This window comes from Triticum dicoccoides, chromosome 2A (genome assembly GCF_002162155.2).
Source record: "Triticum dicoccoides isolate Atlit2015 ecotype Zavitan chromosome 2A, WEW_v2.0, whole genome shotgun sequence".
Classification (NCBI taxonomy): domain Eukaryota; kingdom Viridiplantae; phylum Streptophyta; class Magnoliopsida; order Poales; family Poaceae; genus Triticum; species Triticum dicoccoides.
In genome coordinates this window covers 565,622,184-565,638,117 of record NC_041382.1, presented here as the reverse complement: position 1 = coordinate 565,638,117, position 15,934 = coordinate 565,622,184, and the positions used below count along the sequence as shown (strand labels likewise).

The following is a 15,934-nucleotide window of genomic DNA, read 5'->3' as shown; positions in this document are numbered from 1 at the left end:
TTTATACGTTAATTTTGAAACTGGGCCTTTTAAGTGGCGTGGAAACTGGGCCGTTTTGTGGCCGACCCCTATATATGTTTTATGTTTTTTTAATGCGTTTATTTACTTTTTTTAGTTATTTCATTCTAGTTTTTATAATTTTTTATTCACGTCCACCCCGGACACGATTTGGGGTGCGGCCACGCGGTGGCCGCACGCACGACCCACCTGACAAAGCCGGACACGGGCGAACCCATCGGCGCTCCAAAGGGACAAAATCCGGCCAATCCGGACGTCCGTTTGGGGTCGCGCGGTGGAGTTGGCCTAAAAAGACTGCACCCGCGCGCAGGCAGAATTACCGCTTTGTTTGGCGTGGTCTGTCCTTGAAAGGTTCATGGAATCCACGCTCGATCATGTTGGACTAGATCGGCAACGCGCCTTGGCGCGAGGGTGCCGGTCTTAACGATATGGTCAAGCCGCGGAAGATCAAACGGCATGATGCATTAGTATGAAGGCAAGTTTAGCACATGTAACAGAACAACCAATTATCGAGAAGTGTAACATCATCAAGTTCAACATGGTCATGAGATTATAAAAGCTAACCCGTCGCGGAAGCAAGGCAACATCCAATTCAGCACGGTCACACGATTACAAAAGCTAATTAGCTAACATTAAGTTCGGTAACATGAGCAGGAACACAAGAGAGCAAAAGCCAACAGTGGCAATAGAGATAAAACTACGATGCCATAGCTTGGTTCAATTGCCTCCATGAGTGACGTATGTCCTGCTTTCAGATGTCTCTGTTTTGTGCCTGGCAAATTTGGCAAAATTTCTCATAATTCTTAAATATATCACTTTAAATATGAAAACTGATACATGCACACATATGTAATGAAATTAAATTTGAGTAATGCAACAGTAGAGTGGAAGTCTCATGAATATGGGAAGAAATATTACAAATGTTCTGCATCCTTTTGACACTACCAATCCAAAGTGATTATTTCTATGGGAACTATTTTAACGAGCTTTAGTTAAATTATGTTCTTGATGAATAACAGTGGCTCTGAACTATACATGGCCATAAGAAGTGCATCCATAGACAGACCCTTTTGCCTTTGATATTATGATATACAAAAATCCTTGATAAATAAAGTGTATCCAAGTCCGTAGTATAACAAACTACCTGGATAGACTGGGCCTCAATGGAACCTCCTACAGTATTGATCCATACACGGCGTAGGTGCACCACTACCGACCAACTCCAACACCGTGCTGACAGCCCGCCTTGCCGATACCTACCCGCCCACACTTGGTCCTCTTGCCCGGGACACTGCATAGCAGGCAACACATAAACTTGATCACACAAACCTTAATCAATTTTCTGCTTGCAAAATAAAAGAGCATATTCCTAAACCACAAAGATGGGACGACGACCATCTTGGTCAGAGGAGGTAGTGTATGATTAAAAATGGTAGTTTGTTGTATTAAAAAATTGTAGAAATTGGAGTGGACATCCGTGGATCTACCATGTAAGGAATATACCGAACATAATTTGGTCTCACTATTGGTAGAGCTTAGAGAACAACAAAGTAATGCAGAAAACAAAACATGGGACCGTACATATTCTACATAACACACCACTGCACCATATAGATACAAGACAAATCAATTAGAAGGGGCAACTTGTGCTCTGTTTATGAGAGAAATAAATCAAATAATATTGCAAGAGACTGAAAAATGATGGCAAGAACAAATCAAATAATATTGCAAGATACAACACATTATGAAAGATCATACCTCGACAAAGCAAACCAAGAACAGTAGATCCGCGGATGGCCACCGCAATTTCTACAATTATGCAAAATAAAATACAAGGTAAGAAAATCACTGAATTATAATTGGAAACTGAATTTTGTTCTGAACCATAGCATGCACTTGACAAAGTTAAATACCCAGAAGGAAAATATCATATGCGGTAAAGATCATGGAGAGATCGAATTGATTGGAGTCTCTACTAAACACTTATCGGCTTCATCATATGGCCACTATGCTTGCTTCTGACAATTCTGCTTCTAACTAAAGTACAAAAGTATCCAATGAGATCGGAAACGCGTCTTGGTGCGAGGGTGCCGGTTACAACGTTGTGACCAAGTACGTAATGCACAATTTGATAGCTCAGTTGATAAGAAATCACACAGGACTAAAAAAATTCACTACCTTTAACTATGTAATCACCTGGAAATTTTTTTGCATAAAATTGTTATGATAATCCTGCTGGTACAAACTATGATAGTTAGGATAATAACCTTGGTGTTTTCGTATGAAAAAAACACGAACAATCATGAGGCCCTTAAGGAATCCGTAAGGTACATGATTCACATACGTATTATAGATGCAACAATTGATGAGCATACAAATTGATTTGAAATTTCCTCGCAAACATATAGAACGTGGAAGCAAACTGCAGATAGAAGAGAAATAAGGCAACATGCAAAACAGAAACTTGCCTCACCATGATACCTGTTACTTTTGCGATCAAGCGTTCGTGGCCCAAAATTTCAAAATGAAGCCTGAAGATTCATATCAATAAAAAGTACACTGTCACTGCTTGCACATGCTACCACCTCTGGAATGAGAGAAATAGAAGTCTTCCAACAGAAAACTAAGGCTGCGCCCTCGCTTTTTCACTTGATTAGAGATGATATTAGCCTCACTGCTGATGAGTATGTGAAGTAACCCCTCTTTGTTGTACAGCCAAGAGAGCTCCAGACTTCCTTTTTCCTTTTTTACCTTTAACTGAAAACACTCCGTGGAACATCAGGGATTCTGTTCTTCGCTTCAAAAATGAAAATTGTGTCTTCCAGTTAGAAGTCTCCAGGTTTGTTACGGTGTAAAGTTATGTAGCAGAAATCTTAACTCATTTATTATTTATGCTGACAGTAAAATCAGCATAGTTACATAATACTGAAGTGCATCCTTAGAACAAAAATAATAGGGAGATCTTAATGCCTATAAAAATGGAAAATGACACCATTGAATAGACAAACTAATATATATTATCTGGAAATGTGTATTTATATGGTCATCGAATAATAATTAATTCAAAGTAGTAAATAGATGTCAAAGGATCCTAATTCTACAGTCTGCACTCCAAATACCAACAATGGATTTTTCATCAAAGTTGTAACATAATAAGGTAATGAGGTAGCATGAGAGTACGATTTGAATGGAATAATCCCTGAAGACAATCATTAGTACATAGCACATATGATGAACATTAATTCAGAGCCAACCTTCCATAATACGACCCTGTTCCATCTCATGCATTACCTTCTTTGCTACAGTTATGTGATGCTGTAGTTTCTTCTTTTCGTTCTAATCATGTAACATAAAATATACAGAGAAGAAATATTACCAGTCGGTACTAATTTAGTGTAACAAAAGTTGCAAAAGGGGTAAAATGCTTCCATGGCAGAATCTGAAACAATCATGTTAACTACTACCACTGTCCTAAAATATAAGACGTTTTACAGTTCACACTATTTTGAAACCCTAAATCAATCCATGTAGAGGTTTCTAACTATAACCACCTTAGCTCTGTAAGGTTAACATTATGTGTGATGAGAAAGAGTTGCAGTTGCAAGTAACAGAATTAAATTATTTTTTGTGCCACCGTAAAACTGGAGTGATGTCAATCAAGTCAACAACCTATACAACGCAATCTATGCAACAGAAATATCTTTTTTCTAAGGATTAGTGTCAAATTGATTTGTGGAGAAAACTTGGATTGACAATCTGCAACCCTATGTTTGTCCCATTTATCCCAAAACTTCAAGCCATGTATGTGTGTAACAGCTCGTAAACTAATGCAGCGATACCGTAGGATTAAGAAATGAGGTCAGATCATATATTATTTCTATTTGTATAAGACTACAAATTTTTGAACTTCACGCGGTCAGTGATATTCTACTTGTAACATAAGTATTCCCTCCGTTCAGAAATAACTGACGTAGTTTGAGGTCAAAACTATGACCATTATTTCTGAATGAAAGGAGTATTCCATTACCATTCACCTAGCACAAATTACAATTCAGTTAGCAACAAATATTCTACCGAACATAGTCCTTGGCCAGGGTCAGGGGACCTTGAATCCTAGAAATTTGTAGAGGATGCATCATCTGGAGCAATCTATCACAACTCACAAAATCACCCAAGAGGCAGGTACACACTATGTTAACCATTTACTTGTACAGAATATGTTAACTTAAACCATGCTGGGCGAGGGCGTTTTCGAATGAACCCAAGCAAAATATTCCATGCCATTCTTTACGGAATTTAGATGAAAATAGCGTATCAGCAAGCATGTGCTCCTAAAAAGAAGCCATGTCTAGCAGCTCCTAAAAAGATTTCATAGACATAAAATTTGTACAGGAGGGGCAATTCATGCACACCGCAAAGAAAATTTTGCATAACAATTTGATCTTGCAAATACTTGCAATTAGACCTTCTAATAAATAAGGTATGCAACGAATAGGAATAAAAAGGGATATCATAAACATGCATCCAGAATAAAAAGAGAAGATAACAAATAGCACAACCTGTAATTTGGATGTATCCTCGAATGGTAAAATTGTTACCAATAAAGTGCTGAAAACGGAAAGGATGGTCTTATTAGCTGTCAGGAACACAAATTTAGTAAACCAACATCACATTACTTGATCCCAAGAACATATAGGAAGTAAGTTGTTTGGAGGTACCAATTGGATGAGTTCATCGTCATTGATAGAGCGGTTCACCTTCTCATAGAGCCTGAACAACGCTTCCATCTCATTCCTTGAGACTTGATTTAATTTTAGAAAAAGAAACCTGAATCAAACAACCCAAACAGTGGTAAGAATAAACTTGGAGGAGAAGCACACATGAAGAGGTGCAAGCTGAGAGAGGATATCATGATGGGAGGCGCAGGCCTTCGATTACCTTCACAGGAGCAGGGTAGAAGACTCGTGTCATCAGTGGCTGATCTCAACCTGGACAAATTATCAACCATCCACCATTTAAGATTCAACCTTGTGTCAAAAAATGCTTGGATAATAGTCTGGTGGTTAGGAAATTTTTAACGGAAATTGCTTTGATATTAGTCCAACTACAAGGATGGCAAAATACATTTGGTTTAATAAAATTCTTTCTAATATAAAACATGTTAACTTCAATTATTTTGGCACCTCCATCTAGCTATAGGAAACGTTGCAAGAACCTTATGGCAAACAGTACATGCATCTCATGATCACTCATAAGAGTGAACAGTTTAATGGCACTTATAATCCCCAAGACTCATAATATCAGAAGATAACCGATACAAAATGAGATGTAGGAATGGCATCATTATGAATCTAATTTCAGATGAGAAACAATGAAAATGAACTCCCAGGAAAATATTTCTGATAAGTAATAAGGAGCATGTACATTTGCCTTTTGCCTTAGTGTCTCTCCCTATCCTGACAGAACTCTCAGGATCCGCTACACACTGATAAACCCGTGTTTAATCACGTAAGCCATAAGGTATAGAAACATAGACAGATGGATATTGGACTTATTCAGCATGCCGACCAAACCTTAATAAACACTACATTAACATATGTCATGTTGTAGCAGAGGCATTATAGCAGACATGCAAGCACGACACCAACTGCGACCAATGCATCATTTAAACAGTAACCTGCCGGACCACCACAACAAGAGAGAAGATCAGAAACTACCTGAATCCATGGTCGACAACAACACTGCTCCTCCACTTCAGTGTGCTCCAACCACTGGCCACACACACTGCTAACCAAACCCCGCAACCTGGTCAACCTGTCGGGATTGGCCATGCCTGAGGAGGTCGTGGACGCTGCAATAGGCTCTGCTCTAACGCCCCACCTTCTCCAACTCCACCCTCATAACAATTGAATGCTAGAAAAAATCGGTCAGTTCAAACTTGAGTCCCTCAAAAATGGTTGCATGCTAGAAGATACAGTTATAGGATATCAGACCTTGAAATGCATGCCAACCACAATCTTCACAGCAAGATACCTATAAAGGAGCCCAGGAGCCTGGTAAATAAAAGAGGCTTTCATCATTATAGAACACATTGAGCAAGACATGAAAGCTACACATCTTTGCTGTAGTTATTTATCAAACCAAGTAACAAATTAGGATTCTCTTGCTAAATGCATGAAAACTAAGAGGCTGTTGAAAGTCATCCATGTTTAGATTAGAGAATAGCTGCATTGAGATATATTTTGGTGGGGTCAAATAAGAAAAGTATCAATGCAAGTCACAAAAAAGGGTATTAGCATGTGCTTCTCACCAATATCAGCATAGATGTGGTTTCCCATGCCAAGAAACAACATGGATGTGGTTGTCTCAATTGAACTTAGGCAAGAGCTTCTCCCCAATCTCAGCATAGATGTTAGACCTGCCAAGAAACAACAAACATCAATTACCAAGCAGAAAAGGCAGGAGAAAATTACAAACAATATAGGGCACGGAGTCTAGAGAAGCCATGTACCTGCACATCCAAAAGGACCATGTCAATGTGTTTGATAGGACCATTATCAGTGGATCCACAATGCTGCTACAGACGCGAAACATACACACGGATGGTCAGGTTCTTGTTCCCCACAAGAAGAGCCTGCAGATCAGTCATCGCCATCTACAACAAAAGTATCAGCACCAAAACACAACTTCACCATTAAACTCAGTAAATCTCTATGACATAAACCAAACCGTGGAATAAAGCCAATCCCAGTACACGCGAACATTCAAAATATCACCCCCATCGCATGGGATGACATATTTATTCAGCCCACACTATATGTCGCCACCCAAAATATCACCCAACTCACAAAAGCATGCCAAAACCTACCAAAATGAAGACTACCATCATACACAAACCTAAGTCATCCCCGCGGCACGGAATACCTCAGGGAAAACAATGTTCTTGGTCTCAGAGCCGCATTTGCCATCAGCATCTAATATAAGGATTTTCAAAGAAGCCCTCGACATAACACGAGACACTGCCACATACAACTGCCCGTGAGTAAAATCAGGACCCTTAAGATATATACCAACAGCAGACAGGGTCTGCCCCTAGCTCTTATTAATTGTCACGACATAGCACACACGAACAAAAAACTGGCGACGTCTAAGCACAAAGGGTGCATTTCCCTTCTTTGCCAATAATTCAATCCTGGGGATATAAACAGTATCACCCACATGTGAGCCAGTCATAATGACAGCTTCGATAAGCCGATCACCTAATTCTTTTACAATTAGTCGTGTACCATTAGACAAACCATTTGCCTGGCTCAGGTTTCTTAGAAGCATAATCGAAACACCAACCTTAAGAGTCAGCCTATGATTTGGGAAATTTATAATTTTAGTTGCATTCAGGTACTCGACTGGATAGTAAACATCTTTGTCCCTAACAGAATCCGAAGAATCATCAATAGAATCAGCACTCAAATAGTCTCTGCTATCAGTAGGAACCAATGCAAGAATATGATCATTAATATCCTCAGCATGGTCATTGGTAGGGGCTAAAATGGCTCTCTCTTGCAAGTAACCAGTGTTCAGGTAGTTATGCAAAAAATCACCATAGTCAGAAGAAACAATAGCAGCTATTGGATCACTAGACGTACAAACCAAGAGGTCGTCCGGTATCTGTATCCAAGAAGCCTCAACCTCATCGCCTCGCCTTGTGACAGGCAACTTCCCTTCCCCAAGATCCAGCACCCATATGCTAAATAAGGCAACATCCTTCTGCGCCTGGGTATCCGCACCATGCACACCCAAGCGCATGTTAATAGAAAGCGACAATTTTTGGACAGAATGCCATAGCGGAGAATTCGTGATTGCCGCATCAATGATCTGAGGCCTAGTACCTCCCTCAATGACCGGTAAGATTTGTCTAAGGTCACCACCCAAGACCATCACTACTCCACCGAACGGAATATCAGCAAGATCTGGATTAGCCACAGAGAGGACATCACGCAAAGTTCTATCTACAGCCTCAAAGCATTTCCTGGGTGTCATCAGCGCCTCGTCCCAAATAACAAGCGAAGATACCATCAACAACTTACAAAGCTTAGAGCCTCTTTTAATATCACACTGTGTATTATCTTCAAGAAGAATAGGTATCTTAAAGCGAGAATGAGCAGTCCTCCCACCGGGCAACAACAGCGACGCAATGCCCGACGACGCAACAGTAAGCACTATCTTCCTCTTGCCCCTAAGGAAAGCACATATTGCACTCCACAGGTATGTCTTCCCAGTACCACCGTACCCAGAGACAAAAAAAAGCCTGGTCTCCCCGCCTGCACACACTCTACAATCGTCTTATAAGCAACCAATTGGTCCTCATTTAAACTATCAAACATAACCAAGGACTGTTTAGACAGAGCACATGCATCATAAGACAGTTCCTCACGAATTAGACGATTATCATCAGACTGCTCACCTTCGCCAGAGCGAGACGGCAAGTTAAAACTTCTTATATCAGAACCACGTTTCAAGAAAATGTCAGCCAACTCATCAAGAAGCATATTTCCCAATCTTTCAGGAGGAACAACATAGTTTAGATTACCCAGGGCACGACGCAACCCATGTTGGATATCATTGTACATGCTAGCGCAGTAACGTTCAAAGAACCCCATCTCATCCTTGATAGAACAATGCATGAGCATAGTCACAAATAGCTGTCTAAGTCGATGCCCAAACCCCCAAACAACCGCTTCATCAAACGCTATGTACCACTCGTTATCATCTCCTAACAAACCGCGCGCGGCACAAGCCTCTTTAAAGGTGTGATAAAGACGACCATCATATGTTCGAAGATCTTCGAAAGACCTAGCCCCCTTAACAATCATCAAAAGCATGCGCAAGTAATACAACTCACCACTCAAAGGATGTACATAATACACGAGGCCAATCTTTTCACCTCCACCCCTTGGATGCCATGACCTACTTTTAGCGTCCCAGGTCCAAGCAGTTGGAAAATCGCAATAAGTTAATGAACGAGCATCTTCGAACATCTCATTCCCAACAAACCATTCGGTAAGCATAGTCTTTCGCAAGAAGTCAGAATCAACAATTTTCGTGAGGTCAGCACCAGCACGATAGTAGACATATTCATGCCAGGCATATGAACGGTCGGCCTTTGAACCGACGGCATTTTAAAGTGTATTTCAAACTCAAATATGCGCCACAATGCATCGTACTCACATATATACCGACATATCAGATACTCCTGAACCTCATCTACTGTACGACAACCAGATTTAGTCAATTTTTTTAGCCTTTCTAACATGACCTTAGAGTAGTCAGCACCTTTGGTGACATACTTAAAGAGATATTTCATCACCTGTGTCTTATTACACCACTCTACATTTATATGTCCCTGAAATTTCTTGAGCATTGCCATATTATAAGGAACAACATGCCTATTGTCAAGGTAATGACCATTTTTATAGACCCTTCGACCGTCGTCATGACGTCGATATAAGGCAAACCCATTATCATCAATGAAAGTGGTATCTCTAAAATCTTTTGGGAAATATTTAGAACAAACACCCTTTTTCATGCAGACACATTTATCGTTCATTTCACCACATGGACCGTGCATCATAAACTCAGAAACTAAAGCATATCCTAGAGGATCAAGCAATGCATCAAGTATTTCAGCAGATATTAATGAATTAATATATTCAACACCAATCTCACCGCTACCCCCTCTCTGCCAGACAAGTATATGCGTGTGAGGCAGTCCCTGCTTCTGGAACTCAACGGTATACAACACTGAAAAAAGGACATAAAAATTAGATAGACCAGCCAATAGAAGTAAAACATCATTAAAAATAGCCACACATAGAGCACAACATTCACAATACCAGCCGTAATGGGGCCAAAAGCCCGGCCTGACTTAATCTCGTCCAAGTACTCGATGAGCTTCATGTGATAGACCCTAACAACAATATCCGCCCTATCAGAAGGCGTCTGACCTGGTTCCAATGCACTTGTGATCTCAGGCCACTTGGAATTGCAAGTGAAAGTGGTAAATATGTCAGGCGCACCGTGCACCCGACAAACGGCAAGGCCATCATGGAAATTTTCATGGAAGTAACGACGACCGCCTATGTGACTGGAAGGTACAATGGTCCTCTTCCCAAGAGCATCACCATCAACACACCCATCACCTACCGCATCAGTAATACCCTGCATGTGCTCTGATCTAAGCATGTCCTGATTTCTTATGATATACCACAGTCTACTTTCATCGATGCACGCACGTGCATCAACAACCGATTGGGAGGAGAGGAGACCATAACATATATATGGATTGGGCTGATCACCCTTGTAAGGCACATAAAACGATAGCAATCCTGCATGGTCATCCTATTCCGACTATTTGTGGAAGCATCACCACCCCCAGAAGGGTATGAAGAGGATGCCTCAACGGTCGGACTTCCAGGTGCAGGATTAGGATCTATAGGTCCATCGTCATCATCTTCTTCAGGAACAATCAAGTGAGGAACATCCACCTGGAACCCTCTCTCTCCATAAGGGAAAAGCAATGGGTATTGCAGAGGCATGAATGCAGTGTTCAGAGAAGATATCTGCTGCAAACCGTTGGAACGACTGCAAACAACAATATCCCGAGAAGATGCCTCTAACGTGAAGCCACCACCGACAACTAAAGCAGCAAGCCCAGTGGTTGTAGGCAAACTAAACTGTGGACTATCACCCTCCGAAGGTCCAATAATACGAATCGAGATATCCTCGATGGGTTCATCACCATGATCCTCTATCATCTTACTCGCCTCCCGAAAGGTCTGTACCAATGGGTTAAACTCATTAAGCATGTCTCTAAGACCAACCACAATACTCTCATCCACACCCCCAGTAGGCTTGTCATCTGGATTTAAGGCATTCATCCTATGTCTAATCTCATTAGCTGGGTCATGTATATACAACTCAGCAAACTTAGGTGTATCATCACCGCTAGGCACCAACGAACCAATACGATGAGACACTTGACCACTGATCTTAAAAATCTTAGGTCCACGGCTGCTACCAAACGAGCGTTCAATAGTAGCACCCATCGAAGTGAAAGCAAACATACAGTTGTACTCACGTATAGTACGGATGAATTTTTTAGCACGAGAAGTACCATTGAATCGAAGGAGCTCATGGAGATAGGCCGGGGGATCCTTAAAGGGAGGAATATATAGCTTAGCGCCTTTACAACAGCAATTATAAACCATCTTACGTTGTGTCCAGGATGACCTGGACTTTGAACACTCAGCAAACCAAAAGGAGGCGCCATAGTATTGGCACAAGAAATCCGGAGGGCCGTAGTACGACCTATCTGCATAGCAAGCTAACGGCAAAACTATCAGCCACAAACCAAGGGTAAAAGGAAGACAATAATCACATAACCAAAACAACAAAGGTCTTGTTAATAAGTACCTTTAAGGGACTCGGCAAACTTGACCAAGAAACCTTGCCAATCCTTCGGCACAGGCCCTTGGACAACAATCTCTGACAAGGCATGTAAAACCAAATAAGAGAACATACGGCAAATAGGAACAACTAACAACAAACCATGAAATCTCGTGCACCTTCGCATCCAGGACGTCGCAATTTAATCGACACTTTCCGTCTTTTCCGTCTGTTGCGGTCTACCCCAGTCACCTCCGAACTCACATAAACCGAAAAACCATGCCAATCCTTCGGCAAAGGCCCATCAACGACATGTTCTTAACAGGACATGTAGAACCAAGTAAGACACCACACGGCCAACAACAACAACTACCAACAAACGAAGAACTTTCATGCACCTTCATATCGAGCGCGCCGAAACTCAACGCACATTTTTCGTTTTCTGCGATTTACCACAGCCACGGTCGAGCTCAGAAAAGGGAACCAGCCATCACCTAACCACGTCACAAACAGCACAATAACGAAATAATTATCATCAATCCCTAGGAGACAAAATATAAAAGAAGAACAATGGACACACACATACTTGTACAGCTTCGAGGAGGACTGCCAATAGGCTGATGTGGCACGTAACGTCTAGCAATCCCAGGGACCACCACACGCCTAGGAGTGACGGTGAACCCAGGACCAGCAGCCTGACCAGGGACAACAGCAGCGGCTGCATTCCCAGAATCAGCACCACGACCAGGGACATGGCCACGAACACCCCTACCACTTGGCCGAGGCATGGCGCCACGCCCAGCGGCAGGCACCTGCCGATCGCCACGCCCATGCCTAGCGATAGGCTCAGCTCCAGCAGCAGGCACCCGCCGACTCACACCCCTACGCCTGTCAAGAGGCTCAGCTCCAGCGTCGGGCACCCGGCAAGCAGTGACATGATCAGAAACAGGGGCACGCCCTATCTTAGAACCTCCACGGCCAGTGCCTCGTCCACGACGACCAGCAGAACGCCCACGGCCACGGCCACGACCACCTACCAACCCAACACCAGCCTCGACCGTGCCATGAGCATGAGCCGCAACTGGACCACGGGCCATTTCAACAACCCAACAACATCATACACACACGCTGGACAAATAAGAAGCAAGAAACATGTAAGCATACATCAGAGAATAGCATAACAATAGGCAGCAGAGTATAAAATATGGTACATATAATTATATACTACATGAGCAGCATAACCAGGAACACGATAAAACTGTCATTGAATAAAGGAACAACGAATAAGACCGTAATTGAATAAAGGAACAATTAATGTTTCACATTTTATTACAACCAAACACTTACTACAGTGTACATACACACGAGGATAATGTACACACATTTTATCAATAATTTCTTCCAGACTTGGAATTCCCTAAGTAAACATTGTATGTATGGTCGATATAAAACAGTAGATCTTTTACAACCAAGAAAATTGTGTAAACACGATCCAGACAATATAGAAGTAAATACCCCCTCGACGATTGCTACCCAAGCAGTTCTTAGTGCATCATTTAAATAATATATGTACATATATCATAATATAAATAGAGAGTTTTCTTATCTACTAAAGCAAGCAAAGTGCTTTTTCATTGGATAAATATAAATACATAAAATCATACAGACCTAAAACCAAATGCATCTCTTTGTAGCTCTTATGATCACAGGAAAGGCCATAAAGGGAGACCCCAAAGTTAGCATTGATTTTGTACCTGCATATAATTGCAGCAATAGAGTGCTCTGCTATTGGTGGTGTCCTTTTTAAACATCCTCAGCGGTTACCTGCATAAGAAAAGGAGAACGGTAAAGAAAGGATACAGTTTAGGAAGGACAAAAAAGAATAATAGCAGGCCTGGAAATGAGCCTAGGATGGAAAACAAATGATGTCATGCCATGCTTTCTCAGCTATTTTTGGGTCATGAAAAAGGAAGATACAATGTATAATAAGAGTGGAAGATACAAAAAGACAACAAATTTAAACAATTCAACACAGATTCAAGACAGACTCAATTTCTTCTGTACTTGGAATGAAACAACTCCATACTCATAATGTATAATACCATCGAAGAAAAAAAGATTACACCTACCATAACAATAATCTAATATCACCTCCTCCTTTAAATAATGAAAAGGGAAATCAAATGGCATAAAACAGCCTTCTCTGAAGCTTAGTTATATTAGTGAAATAAAGGAGACCACATCCACCCAACAAAAGATATGTTATCAATTTGTCATTGAGCTTTGGTAGTCGCGGTCAAAGGTTATTAAGTTTTTATTTCCACAATCACAAGATACATATGCATTAAATATTGGAACACGCTAAAGATTCTAGTTCTCACTCCACTGCAAAACTGGAAATAATCACATAATGGTTCATGGAATCCTGGAAATATTGGAACCGCGTCAATTACAATATCATGCTGCCAATAAATCCTGGTTCGCCCTTGCTCTTCTCTTTGTGAAATTCATTTAGACAAAAGATTGATGGTGGTTTGAATTTTCTCATGACCAAAACACCATCCTCTTCTTTACCAGAATATAAAGTAGCAACCCTATCTACAGAATCAAATTTAAGTATACTTAACAATGCAGAGTATCACATTGTGCCAAGGAACTGCAGAAATGAGGCTCCACGCATACAGATGTGCCCAAAGAAGTAATCACATACATGAGAAGTCAACATATATATGTTCTGCACATGCAGTATTCGTATTATAGATAGGTATACTATATTTGGAAGAAGAATGTGCCAGGCCAGACTCATAATAAGAATGGCATGATAAGTAAAAAAACAACGGTGGCACAAGCTAATCTGTGAACCAGTGGTATTTAGATCGTTTAATAGATTCATTAGGTGAGCATACTATAAATAGTGTTTTCATAAAGATAAGGTGCTATTTTAAAATGAGTCAGATTGTGTACTCTCAACAGAAAGAACGATCATCTTCATTAACTCTCATAGTCAACATACCCTGAAGCTGACTAAAATACTATTGGTCTGGAAAATAACAGAGATAAGTCACCTGCCTCATCTACTTATCATTTAGGAGAGGGTTAGTATGTATATGAAGCAAATTCTCTGAGCAGCTTCTCAGAACATATTTCTACCACATAAATCTAGATTTACACCACTAGTAGAAAAAGGGTCAAATGTGAAGCACATTAGTGCCGGTTTGAATTTGAGCCGGCACTAATGTGACCATTACTGTCGGTTCCAACGGCTAGGCAGGCGGGCATCATTAGTACCGGTTCGTGGGCAACCTTTAGTACCGGTTCATGCCAAGAACCGGTACTAATGAGGCTGTGTTAGGCTATGGTCAGGCTGGGGCTCCCACGAAGACCTTTAGTATCGGTTCATGCCATGAACCGGTACTAGAGTTTCTTAGTAAACTGATTTTTAGTCCCACCTCGCCAAGAGAGAGGCAGTGTGAGCGGTTCATAAGCATGAGTGCACAGACAATGACGAAGAGTTGCAATTCTCACCTGCATGTTGATTAGCTTCAAGCCTTGCAGAATAGCATAGATTGCACTAAGCTATGTGCAGTGCAGTCTACACTATTCCGAAAGGCTTGAAGCAAATTAACCAGGATTGCACCTCTTTTTTATTTTTAATAACTTATTTGAACTCTGGACTTCTTTTGTATTCAGTATGCAGCATTCAAAGCAACGTCATCAATTTCCAACATGTTCTGACATCATTTGTTGTTTTTCGGTCATTTACCTAATTGTTTAGAGAGCTAAATGACCGTGAAATTGAAAATCACTACAAAATGAATCCTGAAAATGTTGAAACTTGGCATGGTATCATCATATCACCCGCATAGTGATACGTCTCCAACGTATCTACAATTTTTGATTGCTCCATGCTACTTTATCTATTGTTTTAGGCAATATTGGGCTTTATTATCCACTTTTATATTACTTTTGGGACTAACCTATTAACCAGAGGCCCAGCCCAGATTTGCTGTTTTATACCTATTTCAGTGTTTCGAGGAAATGGAATATCAGACGGAGTCAAAACGGAATGAAATCAACTGGAGAAGTTATTTTTGGAAGGAAACCCACCTGATGGACTTGGACCCCACGTTAGAAGATACGGGAGGTGCTCACGAGGGTGGGGGGCGCGCCCAGGGGGCGCGCCCCCTGCCTCGTGGGGCCCCCGTAGCTCCACCGACGTTCTCCCTCCACCCATATATACCTACGTACCCTAAAACTTCTAGAACAGAAGATAGATTGGGAGTTCCGCCGCGGCAAGCCTCCAGAACCACGAAAAACCAATCGGGACCCCTTTCCGGTACCCTGCCGGAGGGGGGATCCATCACCAGTGGCCATCTTCATCATCCCGGCGCTCTCCATGACGAGGAGGGAGTAGTTTTCCCTCGGGGCTGAGGGTATGTACCAGTAGCTATGTGTTTGATCTCTCTCTCGTGTT

At 41.4% G+C, this 15,934-nt stretch overlaps 2 long non-coding RNA genes across 2 annotated transcripts; both read right to left on the bottom strand.

The window, feature by feature from the left end:
- Positions 1–4,594: 4,594 nt before the first annotated feature.
- LOC119359589 lies at positions 4,595–5,930 on the bottom strand. The gene is made up of 4 exons (XR_005172600.1): positions 5,736–5,930; positions 4,957–5,006; positions 4,737–4,845; positions 4,595–4,626 (listed from the first exon to the last, which is right to left on the bottom strand). It is a non-coding gene; the product is annotated as an uncharacterized LOC119359589 (long non-coding RNA).
- A 5,614-nt stretch (positions 5,931–11,544) lies between these two features.
- LOC119359588 lies at positions 11,545–11,873 on the bottom strand. The gene is made up of 3 exons (XR_005172599.1): positions 11,859–11,873; positions 11,640–11,777; positions 11,545–11,559 (listed from the first exon to the last, which is right to left on the bottom strand). It is a non-coding gene; the product is annotated as an uncharacterized LOC119359588 (long non-coding RNA).
- Positions 11,874–15,934: the final 4,061 nt, after the last annotated feature.